A 14,827-nucleotide genomic window follows, 5' to 3' on the forward strand; every position below is an offset into this window, starting at 1 on the left:
ATATAATTTACATTTTGATACTAATATAAGGTTTGTTATCTTTTACTTTCTTGAAATAAAGAAACACTATTCTTTTTAACTCTAACTATTAATCAAATAGCTTGTTCCTTTGTATACAAATCAACACATTTTAATTAGTCACATAACATTTTAGAAAAAAAAATATTGGTTGTTAACCAAAGGACTTGATTTTAGAATATTGAAAATAACATGTTTTATATGTGGATATTTAATTTGGAATAAGAAAAAAGGAATAATAGAAATTAACTCAATTGGTTGATAGATGATTTATTGTTTTTATTCATAAAAGGTTAACTATATGTAAAAAAAACATTATTTTCATTGTTTTGGTTCTTATTTTTACATTTATAATAATAATATTAAATAAATGTAATTAAATTAATATAAAACAATTTTAAAAATTTTAGATAATAATTAAAGTGAGTTTGTTTTTAATATCATAATTTTTTTATTTTATTATTTAAATTTTTATGAAATTAAATTATATAAATAATGAATATAAAATTATGTTGTTTTTCATTATATATCATATAAATAAAAGGGAAAGGCATTCTTACATTTTTAAAATTTGATATTAAACATTTACAAAGATATAGTTGAATTAGTAAAAATAAAAAAAATAATATTATTTCATTGTTGTATTGAAATTCATATCTAAAAAATATTTATGTATCTTGCAATGTTAAACATTAAACCAAAAGATCAACTTTTTAGCTTGAAAGGTATAGAATGTTGGGTTAAACAAGTTGTAAAGGAGAAAATTGACGAGGTCCAAAGCTATCAAATTGAAATCCTAAATTAGGAGGTCATATTTTGATCCTCCACGCTATCAAATTGAAATCCTAAAATAGGAGGTTATATTTTGATCCTTCACACTCACAAGCTATTCAATCTAGTAGTCAAGCAAGTTTTCTCAAACCACTGACTTAAAGCTTCATTTCTCCTATTTTTAAAACCAAGGACTAAATAATCCCTCTACCTAGACGACCATTATGATGCACCAGGATATTCTAGCCAAGTGAGACCTATAATAATTTTGCAAAAAAAAAAAGATTAGGATATAGTTATAATGTTAAGAGAAAGGAATAAAGAAGCTTGAGAAGATTTTACAAGCCGTCATTCCACTGTGGACCACCTAGTTATAGCTTAAGGTCATTATAGAGGAATGACATAGTAATCAAAATAATACCTTGTGTTCCATTATCGAATGTAGGAAGACATTTGACATGGTTCGTGGAATTTTCGTTTGGAATATATAGGAAGCGTTATAGGGTCCATTTGACTTGACAACCTCATTGAAAGGTTGTATAAGAATGTTTTCACTAAGCTTAGGAATATTGATGGTTGGTGAGAGGAGATTACTTGTAATATAGGAGATAAGCAAGGACGTTCTCTACGACCTACCCCTTTTGGCATTTACATTAACAAGTTAGAGGCATGTTTAGGAGAAATTGATTTTCTTGGAACAGTTTAGCTATAAGAGTCATCATTCTTCTTCTCTACATTGATGATGTTGTTCCTATTCTAAAGAGTTTCTCTAACATTATCAGTTAACTAGGAATTTGCAAGGATTTATATTATGGCATGGGTATGAGGGTAAACACTAAAAACATAAAGGTTATGTTTATCAAATAGAAAATGATCACTTACACTAATTTTATATATGGAAATACCAACTTATTGGAAATTAATTCACAGATATACCCTAACACCTCTAAAAATATAACATTAAGAAAGGATTAATAGAGGGAAAAAAACATATGTTAGTCTTGAAAATAATTTTGAATCAACTAAATTTTTGTCCCGCGAAAGAGAACTCCACTTTGATTATCTTGAAATTACTTTTATCTTATATGGATGTGAATTTTGGGTGATAAAATCTATAGATAATTGAAAAATAAAATCCAAAATCCAAAAGGATTTTATAATTTATAATCTTAAAATAAAAAGCAATATGCCATAGTCTCCCCCCCTTACAGAATCCAACATTGTCCCCATTGAGAGTGTAGCTATGATTTTTTATGAAATTTACAAGAACACAAAAAATAACATGAAATATAAAAGGGTTACTAGGTAATGTATAACATCTGTGTGCACTCCCTAAGGAGGATGCACCCACAATAGTACCTAGCTCTTACGAGAGTTCTGCCCTGATTTCTACCATAGTTACTTTGCATTTGATTGATATCTGACCATATACATAGGAAGTTTCATCTTTGTGTCCTTTGGGCTATGCACATTAGTTTATTTCTTGTGTATTTTTGCTATTGAAATATTTTCATCAATGTGTGAACCCATTGCCAAACTATAGAAGGCCATTTTCTATGAAGAATATGATGAAACCATTTCAATTTGAGGATATTGGTATATACTTTTTCTTGCTCCCTTATTTTAGGGAATCACTAATTTTGATTTTTGTGCTTCCATCTTCGCGATTTGTTCTTTGGTTTGAGAGGCTCCATTTTTCTTCAGTTGGTCCATGATCTTAAAATTTGGACCTCTATCCCTTCTAGCATTATACTTTGAGGACAAACTCCCACTCCACACGCTCTATTCCCTTATATCTCGTTCCTTCTTAGATAATTCCTTTGCACTCAAATCTCACTTCATTGCAAACACTAGACATCACTATCCCTATGGTTTTTCCTAGCATTCTGATTCATCTCTAGTCATACCTTATTCTATTTAACAGAATTCCTTCCCACACATATCAATTTTTTCAAAAACATTATATTTATTATTTCTAGGGTTTCTTCTATCTTAGTCTTAAGATCATTGCATGTTTGAAATGCACATAGCTCAAACATTCCTAGAAAATTGTGAATTTGTATAGGAGATCCTCCCACAATAAAACCCCATAGTAGCTAGGGTGTTCCCTTTCCAACATCTAACTTAGGCTCACCTTAGACCTAACATTCCCCAAGTGAATTGGAATCCAACTTTTTTTCTTATTTTAATATTGACCTCTATTTAACTGTAATTGATTCTTCTTGAGAGTTGGACCATCAAGATGATATAATTTATAGTTTTGACCTTGATAATTATGCTCCATGAATTATTCTTTAAGGTTTTTGGTATAATTTCCTACTTGCATTAACCTTTCCAGCCATAGAACCATATCGATCTCTTTAAATGTTTAAATAAGGTTTTATTATAGTTTTCAATTCTTGTATTTGAATTGAGACTTTATGGCATATTCCTACATCTTTGATCATTCATCCATTATCAACTATAATGATGAGGTCCTTGGTGGGGTATGCAAAAATTTTAGTTCTCTAGCAAAAATAATGTCAAATATACAATTAACATTTCTCCAAAAATCTGTGACTATTATCACATTTCTATTTATTATGACTTCCTTAAGCTCTAGGGTATCAGGTTTTGGTTACCCCATCATGGGGCTATTTGGAACTATAGATGTGAATTCTTGTTTTTATGCTAACTAGGTCTTATAATTTCTAACATGTGCTCCCATGTATTTTTCAATTGGTTGTTGTATTCGGTCTTTTGGAATAATTATTTTTCTTTGAATTTTATTTTCTTCATTACTATTTTGTTAAGAACATGAGGTTAAAGCTAGGGGTGCTTTCTGCAACATTTAATCATAATAATAATATCAGTTGTATGGCATATTGATTTCATCTTCCATTTTATTGAATTATGCTTTCATCACATCCATTATTATGTAGTAGCATAGTGACATGCGTTCACATCTATGCCCTAGAGTCCAATTTTTCCACACTTACAATGATTGTTTCTCTCATTTTCCCCTTCTCTAGGTGATTCTTTTTAGTTGTGTTATAATCATCTATTACAATGTAATTGGTTGTCTTTGAAAAATCAAAGGCTACCCCACTTTGAATATTGAGATTCCTTTAGATTATGTTTTTTTTGCTTCTATATTCAACCAAATTGATAGGCCTTGATACTCTTAGCTCACTATGAATAATGGGTATTAATATTGAAATGTAAAATTTTAGTAGTTGATATTTTGTGAGGTCTAGGAACCTAGTAGCTAGTCTTCCCATTCATGGGAATATTCACTAATTTTCCTCTTTATTTTAAATGAGTTAACCTATTAAATGTGTCATCTTCCTTATCATCATGAAATATTTTTAGAAGGTCTTATATGAACATTTTCCAAATAATAGATAAACCACTTTCTTTATTTGACTACTAGTTTATCTAATAATAAGCATCACTTGTTAAGTATAGGGAATTCATTAATAATTTTATATATCTTTAGCGAGTGGGTTCACAACACAAGTCCCTTCGATGTTATTAATCTACATGATAGCATTTTTTCATCTAGTCAACCATCATATTTAGGTATATCAAGATTTATTTTATTAGACAAGACACATTATCTTGATTGATCTAGATTATCTCAGCTACTAGAATTAACCAAGATATTTTACTTATGTGATGTTAGTAGAATTGCATGTGAAAGAGTATGAAGAAACCACATGTGCATACTTTTAAAAAGACGAAACATAAAGACAACCATAAAATCAAAGTACACACAAAATTTGATAACGAAGTTCTTCCATTGTGGACTACGTCTCTGGGCCCGGTGTCAAGAGTGGGGAGATCGCTTCATTAATTTCTGCAAGACAATCATGATTACATGATGAATTATTTGTCAAATACAAGGATGAACTTCCTTAACTAGAAGAACTCTCACTCATATAAGCTCTCCTTCAACATGACAAAATATCAAACTCTCACATGAAGTGACATACAAGGATCCTCCAAAAAAGTGCCAAACAAGGATCTTAACATTAAATCATCATCTCAAAAAAAATCAAAATAAGACATGGAATCAATGCATATTATATCTCCACTTCCGAGGATGGCTTTAAAATGCACACCTTTACTTGAGAAACAGATTGCACGGTTGAATTCCAAGCAATTAAATCTAGCTATAAACTTGACCCTTTTCTTACTTGGTCAAATTTGGGCTCCCACGAATCTCAAGGATTCCTCAAAGATTCTCTTATGTAGGCCAACTAATATTTTGCTTCTCAGATGAAGAAATTGATCAAAATATCATGTTTCTTTGTGAAAAAACAGAGAAGTTGGCTTGTTTTTTAAACTTTCATTTTCAGGTGTCCGGGTTATCTTTCAAATTCCATGTAGATTCCTGCATCAATGTTCCACCTTCATGGTTTTTCCCTCAACATCCTGCTTCTGAAAAATCTACTACTCAAATCAAAAAACCAATCATGCCATTGGACTCCTAGCAAAATTCTGATTAATCTGAGTTTAAATTTGCCATAGTTCCAACTCCGACAAAATTTGGCTCTAGAGGAATCTACAAGATTCCTACATGATTCTTTAAACCATGGTTCCTCCCTCCTCATTCTACGTGCTCACTTAGGTTTCCACTCCTAAACTTGCATGTTGGGTTATGCGATGTAGTTGGGCAAATGAAAAAACTAGTACATATATGTATTTGTGGTTAAATTTCCCAAAGTGCCCAAGTTGGTGTTCTCGGTTGGTGCTACTCCATTTAGTAATTGGTTGGGGCGAGGTTCGGGTTCAAAACTCGTCATCCCTAATTTTGGTTGCCTTCTATTATTTTGGTTATGATAGCTGGTTATTATATAACATGTGGGTACAAACCCCACTAACAAACCACTATTGGAATATTTTTAATATAAAAACAAACAAATTCCCAGCCACAAAACTAACTGTGACCATACATAAGCTTGACTACCGAAACTTTGGATAGTCGTTGGTTGACCACTTGCTCCAGAACTTAATATGTGCCACCATAGTTTTTAATAACCATAATGTGGTTTTTAATGCCATATATAGCACACATCCGTTGAAAAAAATATTTGAATATTTTATTTGTTTTTCATATGGTTATAACCATATTTCAACTAAGCTACAGCAAGTCTTGGAAGGATCATGTTGAACATGTTGACAAGGTGCTACAACTATTGGAGGAGAAACAATTATATGCAAAAAGATCGAAATGTTTCTTTGGAGTACAAGAGGTGGAATATCTGGGTCATATTGTATCTCATGAAGGAGTTAAGGTAGACCCTAGCAAAATTAAAGCCATTCAGGAATGGAAAATCCCCACATCCATAAAGCATCTGCAAGGATATCTCAGGTTGACAGGGTATTATCGCAAGTTTGTTAAGAATTATGGGAGAATAGCAGCACCTCTAACAACATTATTGAAGAAAGATGCATTTTCATGGACTCCGGAAGCAACAAAGGCCTTTGAACATCTTAAAGAGGCAATGTGCCAAGCATCAGTCTTAGCTACATCGGACTTCACAAAAACCTTTATTGTGGAATGTGATGCTTCAGGAAATGGAATTGGTGCTGTTCTAATGCAAGATGAAAGACCCATTTCTTTTGAAAGTCGTCCAATCAAGGGAAAGTTTTTAAGAAAAGCTATTTATGAGAAGGAAATGTTGGCAATACTCCATGCACTTAAGAAATGGCGACCATACCTAATGGGTAGACACTTCAAGGTAAAAACGGATCATGATAGCCTTAAATACTTTTTATAACAAAGATTATCCTCTGAAGAGCAACAGAAGTGGGTCACAAAGATGTTGGGTTATGAATTTGAAATCATCTACAAAAAAGGGAAGCAAAATGTGGTGGCAGATGCACTCTCAAGAAAGGATGAGGATGTGGAAGCATTGTTGTGCGCCATTTCTATTATCCAACCAGATTGGATAAACGAAGCAAGAGAGGAATGGAAGGATGATGAAGAAGTGTGGGCACTTATTCGAAAGCTACAACAAGATTCCAGTACGTCTGGTACATTTAGCTGGCAAAATGATTCATTATGGTACAAAGATCACTTATACCTCTGTAAGAATTCCCGGCTAAAACAAAAGATTCTTATGGAATTGCACACTTCTCCCTTAGGAGGGCACTCAGGATTTTTAAAAATGTACCACAGGGTTAAGAAGGAATTTTTTTGGGATGGCCTTAAATCAAATATTCAAAAGTTTGTGGCGGAATGTTTGGTTTGCCAACAAAATAAAGTTGAAACAATTAAGACACCGAGTCTATTACAACCTTTATCCATTCCAAGCCAACGTTGGGAGGAGGTTTCAATGGATTTTATCATAGGTTTACCCAAGTCTGAGGGAAAGAGTGTCATCATGGTGGTAGTTGACAAACTTACCAAGTATGCACACTTTTGTGCATTATCACATCCATTTAAAGCCAGTACAGTTTCTACTGCATTTATGGAAATAATTCAGAAGCTACATGGAAACCCAAAGATTATTGTAAGTGACAGAGATCCCATTTTCACTGGAAATTTTTGGATAGAATTATTTTCTTGTCTTGGTACTCAGTTAGCTCATAGCTCATCTTATCATCCTCAATCTGATGGGCAAACTGAGATAGTAAACAAATGTTTGGAAGGATATCTTCGTTGCTTTGTATCTGATAAACAGACACAATGGGTCAAATGGTTGCCTCTGGCTGAATGGTGGTATAACACTTCCTTCCATACAGCAACAAAAATGACCCCATTTATGGCACTTTATGGGTATCAACCACCATCCATCACATCATATTTAAGAGAAAATTCTAAGGTTTAGGCAATGGAACATCACATCGAACATCAACAACAAGTCCTCCAACTCTTAAAGGATAACCTCGTGTTGGCACAAAATAGAATGAAACAACAGGCAGATCAACATCGCAGTGAAAGAAGTTTTGATGTAGGTGATTGGGTATTCCTACGGCTACAACCATATAAACAAATGTCCCTAAAGCAAGCTAAGAAGGATAATAAATTATAACCAAAGTATTATGGTCCGTACAAGGTGTTGCAAAAGATTGGTACTATGGCATACAAATTAGAGCTTCCTGCAGCTTCTCGATTGCACCCAGTTTTCCATGTTTCATGTTTAAAGAAAGTTATAGGCGACAAGCTCCCAGTTCAAACAATATTTCCAGAACTTGACGAGGAAGGAAAAATTATATTGGAACCTGAAGCAGTCACAGAAACAAGAACTCGACAGCTACGAAATCGATCAATTTCATAGTATCTTATCAAGTGGAAGAACTTATCCACTGAAGATTCCACATGGGAGGATGAGAATTTTATGCAGAAGTACCCAGAACTACTCAAGCGTTGAGGACAACACTTTTTTGAAGGAGAGGGGCATGTTGGGTCCCTATAATACTAGTGATTAGTGTTATAGACATTTTTGTGCCTCGCAGCATGGAGCATGAAATGTCAATAATTACAGGGATCCTCAGTCCCTAAACATGTTGTTCTTACCCCTAGAGGAACAAGGTCAGCAAACCACAGCACTTCCTATCAGTTCTCCACCTGAAAACACTCAAAAACAGGCTATTTTTGGATCATGTCAACTGCTCCACTGAGCATCTGCGCTGAATGTCAACTGCTCCTCCTTGTACCTGCGCTGAAAGTCAAAACCAATGAAGGCTACCTGCGCTGGGCGAGATTGGCCAAGTGGCACAGTCATTCTGCAAGGTGTCATTTGCCCAGGAAGCTTCCAAACTGACACTTGGTTCGAGGAATTCGCCCTGTGATGAGTAAGAGGTACTTGATCTCCATGTGGAAGCAAGGATCTCCAAGTGGACTCAAGAACTGAAGTCTAACTGAAGAGAGAGAGGACACTAGTCAGCTTTATGCCAGCCTCAAGCTGACTCATCCTTTCTCCAAATCTCCTATATATAGAGCTCTTCTATGAGATCTAGGGAGGTTGGAATTTTGTGCAAAGCAAGGAAGTGCTATTGGTTTACAGTTAGAGCTATTGGGTGATTGCTTTTATAGAGGAGAAGAGGAGATTTCTTGCTGCTGGGGAGGTGCTGCTGGATTGGAGCCATTTATGGTTGTAACCTTCTCAGAACCTTTTTCTTCTATCAATAAAGCTTTGATGTTCTCCTATATACTTGTATTGCAATGATGTATTGTTTTTATCTGTATATTTGATCCATCCTAATCCATGCATCAGTTATGAGTACATGTTTCTTGTAGTTTCCCTCTCTTGTTTTTGCAGGATCTTTGTGTAGCTGGGCCGGCAAAGGGAGCAAGGAGCTGGGAACAAGAGGCAAAGAGAGAAGACAGGATCAACAAAAGCGAAAGACATCGGTTGGTCAATCTTTTCTTCCTTCTCTGTACTTTCATAAAGGAAGAATATCAAAGCTTTACTTTCAGTTGTTGCTAAGGAACTATCACCCTTAGAGTAGGGATAGGGTCATTCCGAGTCGGATACTTTTCCCCACAACAAACTGGCGACTCCACTGGGGAGCCTAGTATCTTGTTGGTGTTTGTAGTATCTTTGCTATTCATTTCCTGAACCAAAGAGTACCGAATCGAAAAGCTTTTGACTATATCAAAAGCGAAGTAGAGGGGCTGCTACTCCTGCTCATTTTCTGAGCAGATTCATGATTTGAAGAGCTGATCTACGAAAGACTCTTGTGCTCTTTGTGATAGCTTTTCATCCTCTTGATCATCCCTTAGCTTGTACTTGACCTATAGCTTTTTATTTCAGCAAAAACAGTGAATTTTTGAGCTTTTTATGACCCGAAAATCCTTGTAAACGCAACTCTCGTGTCTCAGTGCAGGCTGTCCAAAGGCAGTCTGCATTTCAGCACAGGTACTCCCTTCGGGAACTGCGCTGAGAGTCAGTTTGACAGACCAGAGCCTGCGCTGAACCAGTTAGGCTATGTCTTCCTGAGGTTTCCTACTGAGTCTTGGCCCTGTTTTCACTGTTGTTTTGCTGTTGATTGCTTGTCATTTGTACTTGCTGTAAACCAACTTTCCTTGACATTATTCCGCCTCAGTTGTGTGATGAAACTGTGACTGTTCTTTCAGTATTTCTTGTTTCAGTTACAGTTTCCCATTGTGAAAAGCAAACCAGTATAGCTGTGGCCTCTTAGATCCTGAACTGTAAAAGTGTCTTTGTGATCTTAAGAGCTAGTTTTATTACTGTTCATGGCTGTTTGAGTTTGTTTGTTTTTCATTTTATGGTTTGAATTCATACATTTTTAGTGTCGAAACAAGTACCTGTAAGGCGTCTTTTGATTTTAGACAAAACTTGTTTGTTTATGCTTCAAATTGAATTCGAAAATTATACGACAGTTTCCTTTTGTCTACATCAACATTAAGGGAAAAGAAAAGAAATACATGCATCTTGCATTTGCATCTTTGATAAGTTTGTGTGATTGATCTAGGGGAAAGTGCATTAGTTTGTGCTTTGTGCTCTGTGTGGAAAGATAATGTTTTTCTCTCCCCTCAGTAGTTAGGATTTTCAAAGCTAAAAAGATTGTAAAGCTTGCTTATCATTTTAGCTGCATTTAGGAATTTGTACCAATACATCTCGTGGTGATCCTGAAAGACAAACTACTAAACAAGATCAACTTAAAATATATTGAATGAATCTAAAAACGCTTTGTAACATAACGCTCACAATAGAGGTCTAGGTAGAGACGTGTTCCGGCGTCGTTAAACGTAGTGACTGTCGATCTCTACGAAGGTGGGTGATTCCTCCTGAGGGACGATAGCACTAATACGGACTTGTACTCCCGCGTACCGTCGCGTATATTGGGAGATCCCTATAGGCATTTATCCTTTATCCTTAGGAAGCCGTGTCGGCCGCCCTACTGATCGCGATGCAGTGAACACAGCATTCACGAAGATCGACCACCCGTACCGTAAAACGTATTCTGTGGTTTCGCGAAAGGTTTGGCACACCCTCTACCTAGATCTCCAGAGCAGTTTCTTTTGGCCTTTTTCAAACTCTATAACTGAAAAAGTCCAACCGAGCATTTGTCACTTCGGGCTTGTTAATACATCGAAGGCGACTAGAGTCATCTTTAGCTTTTTCTCGACTCTTAAAACATGAAAAAGCAAAGTTGTGTCTAAAAGCGTCTAATAAAATTCATTCAATACGGAAACATAATTCCCCTTTTTGTATTTTAGTTGATCAAGTAATCCGCAACTGTGGAGGAAAGTCAATTAAAACTCCGTTGTTCGAGGAGACTCGCGAGTCAACCGTTTTTGTCTCCGGAATCGAGAGTAGTACGGACGAAGCGAACTCGCTTGACCGGGTCAAAATCTCCCATTAAAGTTAGAACAACAGTTCCGACAACATCTGAGATTTTGGTCACTCCTAATATTTCTGGAATCCCTGCCTCTATTGAAGAAGTTCAACAGCAATAGAAGGACAGTTATACTGATCCTAGTCTGAGGACAAGTACTTGCATAACTGAACCAGTTCCATCTGAAACCGGTCCACAGAGTCTTGTTGCTCAAACAACTGTCGCTGTCGAAGCAACCCCTTCTTCGGCACCAGAAATCTTTTACGGACCTGACGGTCTTCCTCTTCCTCCTGGTCTGATTGCAATAGAGGAAATCGTAGAGGACCAGCAAGCAAATACTCCAACTCATTTTGGAGTAGGCGCCACTCTTTTTCCTTCTGCATCAGAAGTTTGTCCATCGCCACTGGAAGTTCCTGTAGAATCGTTAGGCAGTCTATTGGATAGACTTAAAATGTCTGAGCAACCGTCGACATCTAGGACTGTGCCAAATGACACAGCGACAGCAGAAACTCCTGCTGTCACTCCAACGATGTTTGCCAGCATACCAGCTGTCCCGACTAGCTCTCATCAGCTAGAAGGAGTCCACCCAGGGACTATTACGACAACTTGGTCTGTTCCAGTTTGTTCTTCCGGTATAATACCCGGTAATTCTTATGTTGAAACTAGACAAATTGATCCCTTTGGAAATCAGTTTGGGCCATCCAGTCCTCAAAGGTAATCTATACCCTTGAGTTCCGGATTGTTACCATATGGGGGGCAATATGCCCTTTCACTTCCCCTTCCGGGGGGATACCCATACGGCAGTTTTCAACAACATTCAGGTTTGACTGAAGTAACGACGAGTGGTTGGGTACCTATGTTACCCCAACAACCAAGAGTTGTATATTCCATGCAACAGTGTGTACCTATGTCTAGTATCCCGACGACGCCAGCAATTGTAACCGTGTCGCAAGTTCAATCAATGCCTGTTGTATGTCAACCCCAAGTTGTAATGCAACAACCCATTGAACCTGCAACACAACCACAATCGCCAACTGTCGGGACGACACAGACACAAACGGGAACCATAACCCCGCATCTTGGTCCGTCAGTTAGTATCGCACAGCAGAACATGGCTTCGCAACCATGGATGGTGCAATACCAACAACCTCAGTTTCAACAGGTGTACCAGGGATCTGAACAACAGATCTTTGCGAATAGTGGGCAACCCTATATTCAGAACGGGTTAAATCAACCACTTTACAGTGGCCAAGCCCACCAGCCATATCAGTCATATCAACATCAGTTGCATTATGCTGGTATGCAAAGGCCTACTGCTCAGGCGATTCCATCGTATCCTGGGTACGCCTCGCCAAACCTGAATCAGCAGTTGCCATTCGTGGCAACTCTAGAATTACCAGATTTACATCGATTGACGAACAATCCAATCGCCTATGCCCATTGGTGGCCAGCGATTCCTCACAAACTTCCTTCGGACATTCCTAAATTCAATGGAAATCCTGGCGAAGACCCGTCGAATCATGTGATGACATTCCATCTGCGGTGTTCGTCGAATACCTTGAATGATGATTCGATAAGGCTTCATCTTTTCCAGAGGACATTGACTGGTCCGGCGGCTAAATGGTATATTGAATTACCTAGAGCCTCTTTCGACAATTTTAGTTCCCTAGCCACGACTTTCTTAACACACTTTCAGTTACCTATAAGGTACGAAACTGGAACAGAGATCTTGACCAATTTCAAGCAGACAACGGCCACACATATATCAGATCATATACATGAGTGGCGTCGTCGTCGCAGAATGGTAAAGACCTATGTTCCAGATCAGCTATTAGCTGAGTGGTTTATAAAGTCGCTTCTTCCTGCTATAACAGAAGATGTGGCCAAGGGAGGCGTCGTAACAGAGGAGCAGGTTATTGCTCGTGCTCAATATTTGGACTTAGTGTATACTCAGTCGGGCACGCTCTATGATAAGATACCTGATGCCCCCAGACCGGAATTTTCAATCCCTCCTCCTCCCGGATCAAATAGTGACTCTCATGTCGGTGATGGCGTGATTGGAACTGCAAACGCTAAGTCGACAAGGGATTCAAATAAGAAAGCCCGTAAGACTTCGAATCAAAAAGCAAATCAAGAGATTCTTGCTTCGGAGGTAAATGCTGTATCTACGAATAAAGGCAAAAACTCCAATCAACCAGGAAGCAAGAAGAAACAAAACAAAGGGAAGAAGAAGAAACAGGGTGAGTCATCCCCTCAAAAAACTCCTTCAAACCCTCCTGGGCAAGGGAAACAAATTTATCCATGTCAGATATGCGATGAAAAGGATCATTCGACAAAGAACTGTCCGTTCAAAGCTGAGTTAAAGAGGTTCTTTAAAAGTACCCAAACTTCAGCTGTGTTGACTGATCCATTTCCCACCCCAGGTCAAAATATGGTTGATAGTGGAAATGCTTCCCCGTCACAAGTGCTTATGTTGTCAGTTTCTAAGCAAAATGATGCTTTGATCTCGACCAGGAATAAAGATTATGGGAATCCGCCGGTGTCGAACGACAAAGGGAAAGATCAACCCAGTAGTTCGACAACAACTTTGGCAGAAGCTGTACCCCCCCTCACGCATGAATTAACAATAAAGCCACCTAAGGGAGTAGTACACAAGTCGACATTTAATCCTCGCGCCAGAGCGGCGCAGCATTATAACATAGTGGAAGATTTGGCCCAATCGCCATCTGCTATGTCGACTCTTGAGGTACTGCAAAATTGTCCATCCCAAAGGCAGGCATTGTTATCAGCAATTGGTGGAGTGGATCCTAAAGATTCCAATCTTGTATCCTTTGATCACAGAGGATATGATCCTCAGTTACCAGCGCAACTAGCTTTCCTTATTCAAGTGAAAGCACTCAACAAAACTGTTCATAGAACGATTATTGATGAGGGAGCATCGACATGTATCATGTCGATGAGTTGCTGGAAAACTCTTGGATCTCCAACCTTGTCGCGATCTTCGACGACATTGAAAGCATTTGACGGTAGGACGTACACTCCGTACGGTATCCTAAATAACTTTAAGGTTGAACTAGGAGGAAAAACAGTGGAAATTGATGTTGAAGTCATTGATGGCAATCTTGACTATAACATCCTACTGGGAAGACCATGGATATATGCCATGGAAGCTGTAGTGTTGACATATTTTAGGAAGATCGCATTCCCGTTTGAAGGAGGGATTACGATCGTCGACCAACATAATTTCCTCCCTAATGGTTCACAAGTTACTGGAAGCATTCCCATGATCCATGGGAGTGACCATTCAGTGCAAGATATCGGAGTAGGCTTGCTAAAAGATCCCACAATGATGGGAACTTTCGCGTTGCCACCTCCTTTCCATGTAAGGGATATCCCGTTTGTAGCAACATGCAACATGGTATCTTCTTCGAAGGTCGCAGGAGACAAAGTCGTCATGGATTATCAAGTGGTTTTGCCGCCTAGCCCTATAGAAATATTGTAGCAATCAATGTTTCAGGCATGGGAGGCGAGCCCAAATCAACGCTCGTCAAGCGTTTGGGTAGATAGGTCTGGAGAATATGGTACCCCATTAGATCCATGGTCAAAAGTTCATGGGACTGACGAAGGAATCCTACAATCAATGATGATTGAGGGGGCACCATGGAATGATCACCACCATCGTTCCCTTCTTCCAGAGTGTGAAGAAGAAACTCAACACGACCTATATCACCCTTCAGTGTTT

The sequence above is a fragment of the Pinus tabuliformis genome, chromosome 2_1, assembly GCF_031772625.1.
Source record: "Pinus tabuliformis cultivar Carrire ecotype Pingquan chromosome 2_1, CPIR1, whole genome shotgun sequence".
Classification (NCBI taxonomy): domain Eukaryota; kingdom Viridiplantae; phylum Streptophyta; class Pinopsida; order Pinales; family Pinaceae; genus Pinus; species Pinus tabuliformis.